This window comes from Delphinus delphis, chromosome 6 (genome assembly GCF_949987515.2).
Source record: "Delphinus delphis chromosome 6, mDelDel1.2, whole genome shotgun sequence".
NCBI classification, from domain to species: Eukaryota; Metazoa; Chordata; class Mammalia; order Artiodactyla; family Delphinidae; genus Delphinus; species Delphinus delphis.
Genome location: NC_082688.1, coordinates 15,575,468 through 15,588,786, shown reverse-complemented (window position 1 = coordinate 15,588,786; position 13,319 = coordinate 15,575,468).

Below are 13,319 nucleotides of genomic sequence, written 5' to 3'. Positions count from 1 at the left end.
AGAGTGGCATCAAAGGACTTGGGGTTTCCTAAGTATAATTGAATCTTGAACAATTCAGGTTTGAACTGTGTGGGTCCACTTATATACCAATTGTTTTCAACAGTAGATAGTACACAACCTACAGTTGGGTGAATCATAGATGCAGAGGAACTGCTGTATCAGAGGACCAAGTGTAAGTTATGCATGGATTTTCCACTGAGCAGAGGGTAGGGGGCCCCTAACTTTCGCGTTGTTCAAGGGTCAGCTGTATTTATATTGTCTGCCTCAAGTGCCAGGTATAGCCTAGGGCCTGATTGAGGTAGGGTTAGAGATGTGGGATGGGGTTGAATTATGAAGCATGCAGAATTTCTCTTAAGGGGCTTCGATTTTATGACCACTGGGAGTCCTTGAAATACGTTTGATGTAGGATTTACCAATCCCAATTTAGTTTTAGATGTAAACAACAAATGGGGTAGATCGAGACTCTAGCAGTATTTGAGCCATGTGTGGATAAAGACCCCAACTAAAGCAGGAGCAACTGATGTGGAAGCAGGGCCGTTCCAAGTATTCTTTAGGAGGGGAAATTGACTGGTTTGGTGGCTGAAGAGTTGAGAAAGGAAGGAAGCAAGAGTCTGAGATGCCAAGCATGTCTTGCTTGACGATTGCGCTTGTAATGTGAACCAAAAGCGTTAAGTGTCATAGGGATAATGAGCTACTTTACAAAACCAAACAAAAATGTGTGTGTGTGTGTGATTACAATGTTAATATATGCTTATTCAGGTTAGATACTATCACACATTTTCACTAACTACCAAACACCTCTTGTACATCACTGCAAATCCTTTGCACCTCACCTCTTACACCAGCATGTCAGTGATGAATGGCTTAATTCAGATGTAACCTAGCAGTTTCTTGTCCCAGACATGCATTAGGCACCTCTATCTTTTTGCCCCAGGGCTTCTGTGACTACACATCAAGGGACACCTACATGAAATATTTTGCATGCCATCTTACGCAAGCTGGAAACCAGAGTTAATGCCCAAAGATCACCTCTTGACCAGTGGGAGCTGGGAGAAGATATAGGAAGGCCTCTCCTCTATCATAGGTAGATAATTCTGAGATGAGTGTAGTAACATATGCTTTCTCAGAAGGCCTGGTGCAATGAAGCACCAGCTGTCTGCCGTGATGGGCAAATCAATAATGCATCTTTGTATTCCCTTTTCCTCTTTCTCTGACTCAATTCACTGACCTCTCACTCTTACTCCCTGGATCAACTCTCTAAAAACTACCTGTCGGGAAATCTTTTTTTTTTTTTTAAGGTTAATTTCTTAGGAGAATTCAGGGAAAGGAAGATGATTAACAATAGAAGCTTATGTTTTGCCTAGATAATCTGCAAACATGTTCCTGTTTGGCAGGCAGGTGGTAATTTAGAGACATGGTTCTTTTCCTTGTGTGTCTCTGACATCTTTTAGGGCCTCAGAATCCCCTCTGAGGGAAATAATGCGTGGAAGATTCATACGTGCTTCTCTACCTTGGGACTCATGTGACACGTGTCCCATCCTCTTGAAGTCCATAAGCAAGCAAGGAGTTATATGGTCCTACCCAGATACACAGGGCTTCAAAAATGTAATTCCTGTTCAGTAGCCTTTCCTTAGCAAACTCTGCACTCTGGAAGGAGAGCATATATTTTGGTGAACAGCTGGCCATTTCTACCTCAATGTTCAACGTACAAATTTTGGAAAATAAAGAAAAGTATAAAAAATAAGTTGAAGTCACTATGACTTTACTCACCAGAAAGAGCCACTATTTTATTTTATTTTGAAGTATTTCTATCTGGACTTTTTTCTATATAGTTAGTCATATCTTAGAAATATATATATATATACACACATATATAGACACACAGTTATTTTATTACAGGTTTACATCATACTCATTTCACTTAATATTTTATTCTATTACTATTATAATATTAATTAGTTTATATTATAATATTAATATTGACGTTATGATAGTTAATGAAAAATTTCTCATTTCATTTGTATTCCTCTTAAGATGTCAGGAAGGCTGAATTAGAGCTAAGTGATCATGTGCAAAGTGGAGGCAAACCTCAACAGGCACAGATGCAGCTCACAGTCTCGGAGAAGATAAGACTTGGACACAAATAAACATATGTTCTATTATGTTAGGAGTCAACGCGTGAATTGGTGGGCTGCTGAAATGAGGCCATTTAAGACTTTACGTGTCCTAACTTTAGCCAGTTAATCTTTTTATTTTTCCTTTGAGAGCTTAGTGAAAATAATGAAATACTTTGTTGACATTGGATGTTATAGAAATGAAAGACTTAATTTTTAATTAATGAGCATGCCAACTATTATTGCTACCAGGCCAAAGTCTATATAGTGTAGCTCCACAGAGACTAGGAAAAGGGAATGGGACGCAAGAGGAATGTCCCCATGTGGACACGATGGTGTCATCTGAAGTCAAACATTCAAGCAGGTGCGGGATTTAGGAGGATAAGTGGTTGTCCTCCCTGGGCTAGGGATGGGGTACAGAAGAGCATATCTATAACTAGCAATGATCAAATTCCTAATGATGAATAAACTATTTTGCTTGGGGCAATCGTTTCTTCTTCCCTCTAACACTCTTACTACCTATACCATTTAAATGTTAATACTCCTCCTAGTAAATTACATATCAGACTCAAGCAGAGCTGACCCAACTCTAGGGGGTTTATCTTATGAATCCTATTTATCCAAAGGTCTCATGTAAATAAACATTTCCACACTTCATTCTGTGAACAAGTGGCCCCAAAGAGATTTTCAACTTTTATTCCACAAGAGAGCAATATAGATAAAGAGTCAGGTGAGTCCCAAGAAGGAACCTGTGGCTTCCATTAGGGATAAAAGAATGTGGAAGTGTTGATGACTAGCTTCCTGGAGGAAATGGACTCTACTCTACAGGGTTTCAAGTTCCAATTAAGGTTTAATTACCTACAAAACAATATATGGCTAAGCGTTTGCTCTAAATAAAGTTGAACTGACTGGGTTGAATCCCAAGTGTGATGCATTCTAAAAAAGTGACCTTGGCAAAGTCCCTTCACTTTTCTATATGTCCTTGATAAAACCAGGCTAATAGCATGCAGTCATCATGGAGTTTCTGTGAAAAATACATGCAATAAAGCATGAAAAGCATTTTGCACAGTGTCCGGCCCATGGCAAGTGCCTCCTACACGTTATCCTGTTTTGCCAAGCACTTGAGATGCTGAATGGCATTTGCAAAGTTGTTTTCAATCCTGAAACACCTGGAAAGTTTAACATTTACTTTAACATTTTTGTAGGCTGACAAATTTTCTAAAATGCACATGGGAAAATAAAAATCTCACAGAGACCTAAGTGAATTTTGCAAAAGAAGAGCAAAGGGAGGGTTATTCTTATCAGACATGAAGACAAAATCATAGTAATAAAAGTGATGGATTTAAATAGCAATGGTCAAACAGACTAAAGGGAAATAATTCAAAGATTCTTGATAAAGTGCATAAAGAGTTTAAAACCTGTCCCATCTATATGTAGCAACTTAGTATATGATGGAGATGGTACTACAAACCAGTGGAAAAAAACAAATTATTTAATAGATGGTGCTGGGAAAACTGGATCACTATATGGGGAAAAATAATGTTAAAGTTCTGCCTTTCACAGGATGGATCAAGGACTTATATATAAAAGAAAAAATATTGTATAACCAATAGGTCACAGTAGCAGAGAATTATGACCTTGTGGCAGAAATATGACCCCAAATATATAAACTATAAGATTTTGGGGAAAAGGATGAAATTTTATATCAAAACTATAGATTTTCATTGAAAAACTGATACCACAGACAAGGTCAACAGATGAACTATATTTGGGGATATAGTGGTACTTGCACTAAATATGACAACATCCTTGCTTTGTTCTGATCTTAGGGGAAAGTGTTCAGTTTTTGATCATTTAGTATGATTTGAGGCTTGGCTGTTTTGTTTTGTTTCTGTAGATATTCTTTATCTGGTTGAAGAATCTCCCTTCTCTAATAATCTCAGTTTGCAGAGAGTTTCTACCATCATGAGGTGCTGGATTTTGTCAGATGATTTTTCTGCATTAATCAACGCAGTCATGTGACTTTTCTTCTTTACTTGCTGATTAGTGGATTACATTGATTGGTTTTGTGACCAGCCTTGCATACCTGGGATAAATCCTACGTGGTGGTATAATTTCAGTTTTCATATACATTGCTCCATTTTGTTCGGTATTTTTTGTTGAGGATGTTTTCATTTATGTTCATGAGGGATATTGTATTGTAGTTTTCCTTTCTTATAATGTCTTACCTGGTTTTCTTATTAGGATAATGCTAATCTCATAGAATGAGTTAAAAAATGTTCCCTCTGCTTCTATTTTCGACAAGAGATTTTGTGTGTGTGTGTGTGTGTGTGTGTGTGTGTATTAATGTTTGGTAGAATTCATCTGTAAAACCAGCTTGGACTGATGATGTTTTTTGAATATCAATTATTGATTGAATTTTTAAATATATGTAGTTATATTCATATTATTAATCTTTCTTTAATCAAATGAAAACAAACATGTAGATACAGAGAACAGAGTAGTGGTTACCAGGGGGGAAGGAGTAGGGGGGAGGGCAAATTGATAAAGGGGAATCAAACATATGGTGATTGACTGGAAAAAAAATTTTGGTGATGAGCATGTTGTAGAGTATACAGAGGTAGAAATAAAGTGTTGTACATGTGAAACTTATATAATGTTGTAAATCAATGTTACCTCAATTAAAAAAAAAGTTTTGGTATTTTGAGTCTTTCAAGGACATGGTCACTTTCATCTATGCCCAAATTTGTGGGCATATGGTTTTTCAATTCCTTTATTATTCTTTCAATGTCCAAGGTATCAGTAGTACAAGATATCAGTACTTCACTTATATTTCTGATCTGTTCATAATTTGTGCCTTCTGTTTTTCAGAGTTAGCCTGTCCAGATTTTTATCAGTTTTGTTGATCTTTTCAAATAGATAGTTTTTGGTTACATTGATTTTCTCTATTGTTTTCCTGTTCTTAAATTCATAGATTTCAGCTCTGGTTTTTATTCATATTTTATTCTTCTTGTTTTGGACTTAATTTGCTCTTCTCTACTTTCCCGAGGTGGAAGCTATGTTAATGATCTTACACCTTTCTTCTTTTCTAAAATATATATTTAGTGCTAGAAATTTCACTCTTAACATGATTTTCACTGTATTCCAGTTGTATTTCGATTTTTATTTAGTTCAAAATATGTTTTAAATTTTCTCTTGTGACTTTCACCAACGTACTGTTTAGAAGAATGCTGTTTAAACTCAAAATATCTGGGCATATCTCATCTGTCTCTCAGTTACTGATTTTTTATTTAAATCCACTGTCATCTGAGAGCATGCTTTGTATAGTTTCTATTCTTAAAAAAATTGCTTGATGTGTGTTGTATGACCTAGAATGTGGTCTATCTTGGGCACAGAGGGAACCTACCTCAACATAATAAAGGCAGTATATGACAAATCCACGGCAAACATCATTCTCAATGGTGAAAAACTGAAAGCATTTCCTCTAAGATCAGGAACAAGACAAGGATGTCCATTCTCACCACTATTATTCAACATAGTTTTGGAAGTCCTAGCCACAGCAATCAGAGAAGAAAAAGAAATGAAAGGAATACAAATTGGAAAAGAAGAAGTAAGACTGTCACTGTTTGCAGATGACATGATACTATATATAGAGAATCCTAAAGATGCCTCCAGAAAACTACTAGAACTAATCAATGAATTTGGTAAAGTAGCAGGATACAAAATTAATGCACAGAAATCTCTTGCATTCCTATACACTAATGATGAAAAATCTGAAAGAGAAACTAAGGAAGCACTCCCATTGACTACTGCAACAAAAAGAATAAAATACCTAGGAATAAACCTACCTAGGGAGACAAAAGACATCTATGCAGAAACCTATAAGACAGTGATGAAGGAAATTAAAGATGCTACCAACAGATGGAGAGATATACCATGTTCTTGGATTGGAAGAATCAATATTGTGAAAATGACTATACTACCCAAAGCAATCTACAGATTCAATGCAATCACTATCAAATTACCAATGGCGTTTTTTATGGAACTAGAACAAAAAAATCTTAAAATTTGTATGGAGACACAAAAGACCCCAAATAGCCCAAGCAGTCTTGAGGGGAAAAAATGGAGCTGGAGGAATCAGGCTCCCTGACTTCAGACTATACTACAAAGCTACAGTAATCAAGACAATATGGTACTGGCACAAAAACAGAAACACAGATCAATGGAACACGATAGAAAGCCCAGAGATAAACCCACGCACCTTTGGTCAACTAATCTATGACAAGGGAGGCAAGGATATACAGTGGAGAAAAGACAGTCTCTTCAATAAGTGGTGCTGGGAAAACTGGACAGCTACATGTAAAAGAATGAAATTAGAATACTCCCTAACACCATACGCAAAAGTAAACTCCAAATGGAGACCTAAATGTAAGACTGGACACTATAAAACTCTTATAGGAAAACAGAGGAACAACACTGTTTCACATAAATCACAGGAAGATCTTTTTTGATCCACCTCCTAGAGTAATGGAAATAAAAACAAAAATAAACAAATGGGACCTAATGAAACTTCAAAGCTTTTGCACAGCAAAGGAAATGATAAACAAGATGAAAAGACAGCCCTCAGAATGGGAGAAAATATTTGCAAACAAATCAACAGACAAAGGATTAATCTCCAAAATATATAAACAGTTCATGCAGCTCAATATTAAAAAAACAAACAACCCAATCCAAAAATGGGTAGAAGACCTAAATACACATTTCTCCAAAGAAGACATACAGATGGCCAAGAGGCACATGAAAAGCTGCTCAACATCATTAATTATCAGAGAAATGCAAATCAAAACTACAATGAGGTATCACCTTACACTGGTTAGAGTGGGCATCATCAGAAAATCTACAAACAACAAATGCTGGAGAGGGTGTGGAGAAAAGGGAACCCTCCTGCACTGTTGGTGGGAATGTAAACTGATACAGCCACTATGGAAAACAGTATGGAGGTTCCTTAAAAGACTACAAATAGAATTACCATATGATCCAGCAATCCCACTACTGGGTATATACCCAGAGAAAACCATAATTCAAAAAGACACATGCACCCCAATGTTCATTGCAGCACTATTTACAATAACCAGGTCATGGAAGCAACCTAAATGCCCATCGACAGATGAATGGATAAAGAAAATGTGGTACATATATACATTGGAATATTACTTAGCCATAAAAAGGAACAAAATTTGTTGAGACATGGATGGATCTAGGGACTGTCATACAGAGCGAAGTAAGTCAGAAAGAGAAAAAATCGTATATTAACGCATGTATGTGGAACCTAGAAAAATGGTACAGATGAAACGGTTTGCGGGGCAGAAGTTGAGACAAGATGTAGAGAACAAACTTATGGACACCAAGTGGGGAAAGCCACAGGGGAGTGGGGTTGGTGGTGTGATGAATTGGGTGATTGGGATTGACATGTATACACTGATGTGAATAAAATTGATGACTAATAAGAATCTGCTGTATAAAGAGTGAGTAGGAATCCATGAGGTGAACAATCCTCTGTGTGGCTCATGTGAAGAACAAAAAGGTTTTTTTTGCTGAATTACAGATTTGATAATACAGTGATGAAAATTTTAATTTGTTTGGATCTGAATTTGCATTTGTAGAAAAAAAGACTGGATTCAGACTGTGAATGGACTGATTTACCAATTTAAAGAATCTAGAATTTACCCCACAAGAAAGTCAAGCGTTTAAGTTCATTATTGTGTTGGTTTTCCTATAACAATATATGGACATAATGTTTGTACCATGAAGAGAGATCTGTTAAAATTCTCTACTTTCAATTGTAGGTTATGCTGAGTGTGTCTTTTGGAATTTTGTTTGGGTTGAAATAAACAGATGGGGAGATCTGAAAACAATGTAAATGAGGCTCCTTAAGAGTGTTCATGTATCAGATAAACGTCAAATGCTCCATGTTGGGCTTCTTGATTCTGAGGTGTTCAGTGCATACACTTGGTGGTGGTTTCTGATCCAAAATGGGAATCTTGCCGGAGCATAGATAGCCCTTACAGAAGGAGGGTGACAGGAACTCAACTATGGCCTTTGAGTCCTTTGCTGTGAGGCAGCCTTTGGTCTTTGCTGCATTGTGCCTTTTTCCTGCAATAACATCAGATTTTTAAGCATTGTCACTTTAGATCCTATATGTCTTTTTTAACAATTGAACTCTGTCTGACATCTTTAAAGCAAGTATGAATTTTTAAAAAGAATAGTCCCTTTCAAAATTATTTCTATATGTGTCGGTTTTAATTTGGGCCTCAGAATATGAACTTACAATATTACATTTACCAAAAGTAAAATTAAAATGTGTTTTCTTTGAAAATTAATAGAAATTTGACCTTAGAGTTCACGTTGTATAGTATGGTGAGAACTTGGAGTATAAGAATTCAAATTTATGAATGGCACATTTATTTATATTTACAAATATATAATTCCTAAAACCTTATTATAAACATTAAGTCTCCTATCAGTTACAGAAACAAATATTGAATCAGCAATTATCAAACTTTCATTAATTGTGAACTGAGTTATTCCATAATGCAAAGTAAAACAACTTTTTCCAGGAAAATATTCAGGACCATATTAAGACATAGATTAACATTTATGTTGCTCACTGGAATATTATTGTAATGGATGTCTTGCACAATGTGTATTTGCTTAAAGATATATCTTAGTCTAGATAGCTTTGAGGGGCATTTGATGAAAGGTATAAAATCACTGTCAAAAATAATGACAGCATCAAGCTGGATTTGAGTTCAATTTATCTTTTCATGATGGCTATAAATAAAGGAATTATTTGATTTGAATTTAAGCTAGCAAAGCTTATTGGGGGATGCATATCACATTTTTTATCTTTTAAACTCTGATATTGAATACTGAGGAAAATAAGGTACACAAAGTATGTAGAGTGAAAAGTATCTTGCATAGCAGTTTTTGGTAACAGAGCCTTTACGAAATTCTCCAAGGATCAAGAGAAGTTGAGCAGTGAGCACTACATAATTTCACTGATCAAATGTTTATATTGTTTATGGTAGTATTCATAGCTGTAACTAACTCCAAATCTTTAGAGAATTTATTTCTCACTCAAGTTAAGACTTATAATTCAGAGATTAAGACTTTGTCATATTCTAGGGTCCCAGAGGCCTTCCCTTTCAGCCAAGAGATTGGGAAAGAAAATGTGGAGAAAGGATACTTATTAACCACTTTTTCATGGATAAGATACACATCTCTTCTGCTTACACACCAATTGCAAGAACTTGTACTGTGACTCCAAGTAAGGGAGCTAAAAATGTAATCTCTAGTCAGGTCAATTTTTCCCTTTCCACTGCACTGTCAGATGGGATCTGGTGCAGAATCGATCATCCCTTGGCGTCCATTTTAGCTGCTATATGGCACTAGAAGACTAATAGTGATATTTGGTACCATTGCTATATAGTGTTTTCCACAGTTCCAAGGATGCAGTCCGTTGAAATATTTCATGAATAAAAAATAACTTCAATATTGTTTGGAAAATAATCTATGTAATAGTCATCTGCTTAAAGATTTGCTATTCATATTGATACATATCAACTCTAAAAATACATAGCGTGGGCTTCCCTGGTGGCACAGTGGTTGAGAGTCCACCTGCCGATGCAGGGGACTTGGGTTCGTGCCCCGGTCCAGGAGGATACCGCATGCCGTGGAGCGGCTAGGCCTGTGGGCCACGGCCACTGAGTCTGTACGTCTGGAGCCTGTGCTCCGTAGCGGGAGAGGCCACAGTGGTGAGAGGCCTGCGTACCGCAAAAAAACAAAAAAAAAATAGCATTTCCAAAACATATAAGTTCTAAAAAATCCCACAAAGAAAAACCTGTTGAACTTTAAATTTGTGTTTTCAAAAAATTATTGCATGTTTATTGATATATAATTACATAAAATAAAATTGCATATAGTTAAATGGTTTGTTCTGAAAATGTAGACATAGGCGTATACCTGTGAAACCATCGTCACAATCGAGATAGTGTGCGTATCTCTCTTCTCCCCAAAAGTCTCTTCATGCCTCTTTGTAATACCTTCTTCTCTGAACAACTACTGATTAAATTTCTGGCAATATAAATTAATTTGCATGTAAAAGAGTTCAATATAAATGGAATCATATAATAAAAGCAAAAAACATTGCTTGATCTGTGTTTTATGGCCTAGAATATGGTCTATCTTGGTGAATATTCCTCTGAGCTTGAGAAGAATATGTGGTCTGCTCTTGTTAAAGGAATATTCTATAAATGTCAGTTAGATAAAGTTGATGGGTATTGCTGTCCAGGTCAACTATATCCTTACTGATCTTCTACCTACTTGATCTACCAATTACTGAAAAAACAACAGTATTGAATTTTCAGTACAGAATTTTTCAATAATAATAGTGGATATGTCTCTTATTCCTTTCAATTATATCAGTTTTTGCCTTGTGTATTTTGACTCTTATTTGTACTTGGCTCTGTTAGGTGCATACACTTTAAGGATTGTTATTTCTTCTTGAGGAATTGACTTCTTTATCATTATGTAATATCACTCTTTATCCATGATAATTTTCCTTTGTTTTGAAATCCGCAAATCTGTATTTTCTTTAATCGGATGTTTCAACATTACCATCTAGGTCTCTGATCTTTTACTCCTTGAATCTGACCTCCATTCCTTTATCCTGTTGCCCTCCTTCCCCTGCTGAACTCCAGAATTCTCCCTCGGAGTTTCCACTGAAGGGCTTTGTGAGTGTCTTTATCTTTCTCCAGTAACCACAGCCAACCCCTGGCTGTGCTTCATTTCCTACAGAAATTCAGCTGCTTGGGTACCTATTAGGAGCAGCTGTTAGACAATCTGGAGGGCAAGCCAATGATGCCTGACTTGGGGCAGGATTGCTGATGGAGAGGAAAAGCGGAGGCATTAGAGGCATCCAGAGGCCTTGGATGGAGGGTCTCAAGGGGGATATCAGAGAGGAAAAAGACATGACCAGAAGTCTCGTTGTCTGGTGCCTCCTCACCTTAGGATAAGGGTACTGTGGGTTGTTCAGGCATAAAGGCCAGAGGCGGTGAGGGTCAGTGAGTTGGTAGTAGACACCAGTCATTGGAGCCACACCTGTGAGAGCTACTTGCCTCCAGGAAGAGATAGTACTTCCTGCTGAGCTGGGGACACATTTCCACTCCCTAGTCCACCCTCTTCTCACCTTGAGGATGATCTTCAGGCCCCAGAGGTGGGATGAAAGCAGAAGTATTTAAAGCTGTTCAAGCAATCCCTGGAGAACTGCAGTGTGAAAAGCAGCACTCTGCTGAAAGCAGTAACTGCTTGTTTTGTCACAGACACTGTGTTAGGAACTTTTTGCTCTTTCATTTAGATCTCACAACTTGGTCTGAGGTGTGTGTGTGTGTGTGTGTGTGTGTGTGTGTGTGTACACACGCATGCATATCCCTGTTGTAATACTGATTGAGTGAGCTAACTATTTTTTACATCACACAGAGATTAGAGGATGCATTTGTTTTAACCAATGTCCCTTGGACCAAACTCCTAGCCCCTAACTCATAACTGCCACGGGATAGGGCAAGAGTCTTCAAGTCCTTTCACAGTATTTAGAGGTGCTGTTTGTATCTAGCAGGAGAGCCAGGACCTATGGGTGAAAGTGATATGGTGACCGAATTCCCCTGATATAATTCTGAACTTCTTCACAAATGAAGATTCAAGACAATTGGATGGGCTGCCTCACTAGAGTAGTTTCTTCCCGATTGATTGGAGGCATTGAAACAGAAGCAAGGCAGATATTCACCTGGAGTGTCCTTATGGTCATTGATGCACAATACAGAATGGGCTAGATGATCACCAAGGTCCTTTGCAACACGAAGGATTTCTGATTCTCTGACTGCCAAGTTTTAGCTTGTTTTAACAGTTGGTGCTCTCAAGACTTCACAAAGCATGCAGTATTTCTCTAGATTAAGATTGCTTGATATCACATCCCTCAAACCCTAAGAGAAACATAATAAATTAAATAAATAAGTAAAAAAAAAACATACCACTTAATGATCCCTCATGTAATTCCAGGCACTAAGTGCTTTGTGTACTTTAATCCTCACAACTCGTTGGGAAGGCTATGTTGTAATCATTTTATAAAGGGAAAGGGGAACCTGAGATTTGGAGAGGTTTATACAGTTTCCTCAAGTTCAAGGATAATAGGTAGCAGAAGAGGAAATGGTACCCAAGCCTGTCGGCTGCTATAGCTTTGTTCCTTATCATTTTATTATACCAGTTTTTTCCAAATGTTAAAATTTTCTTCTTCTTCTTAATAATAATAATATATCTGAGGCTTAGATTAAAAGGAATCTCTCATGGACTAATGGTTTCTTAGGTGCCCTGTGCTCTCACTGGACCTAAATAAATTCATTTAATACAATGATCCTCTAAAGTCATTATTATTATTATTATTTTATAAATACAAAACAAAGAGAAATGAAGACATTTCTCTTTGCCACTCATATGATAATTGGCAGAACCAGATACCTTAACAAACCTGGATGTCTGCAGTGAACCACTCTGACTTGGCACATAGGACTGGAAAAGTCCACGGTTATAAGGCAAAGTGACTTGCTTGGACCCTCAATACTTGGCAAATCTGAACCTAGAATCCATTTTTTTAAGCTTTAGTTAATTTTTTTTCCACACCAGCAATGTTGATCATAAAAAGTCAATAAGACAGTGTGGCTCTGTTTATTATCACTAACACTTCAAATCTCATTTTCTCGTTCATTCGTACTGTCTATACAAATGTAATAAGTATTTGCTGTGTGTGTTATACAAGTTGCTAACATCAAGCAATTTTGGGTAAATCTGTCTAAGAGAAAAGAAAACCTATGCCTGGGCTCTGATACAGGAATCAAGTCCAGAGAAGGTCCCGTCGCACCAACAGAGACGTTGATAGTAAAGGATGGCTTTTTCCCTCTGAGTTCAGACTTACCTCTTAAACTCAGCAAAAGAGAACAAGGGAATGAAATGACTCTGAAGCACATTTTGAAAGGGGAGCAATGTTTCTCTCTCTGGGTTTTTTGAAGCAATGAAAAGATTTGTAGACATATAGGGGTGACAGGGTCGATCTGTGGAACTCCAATGATTTGCTTCAGTCTTCTGCACATCTCATAT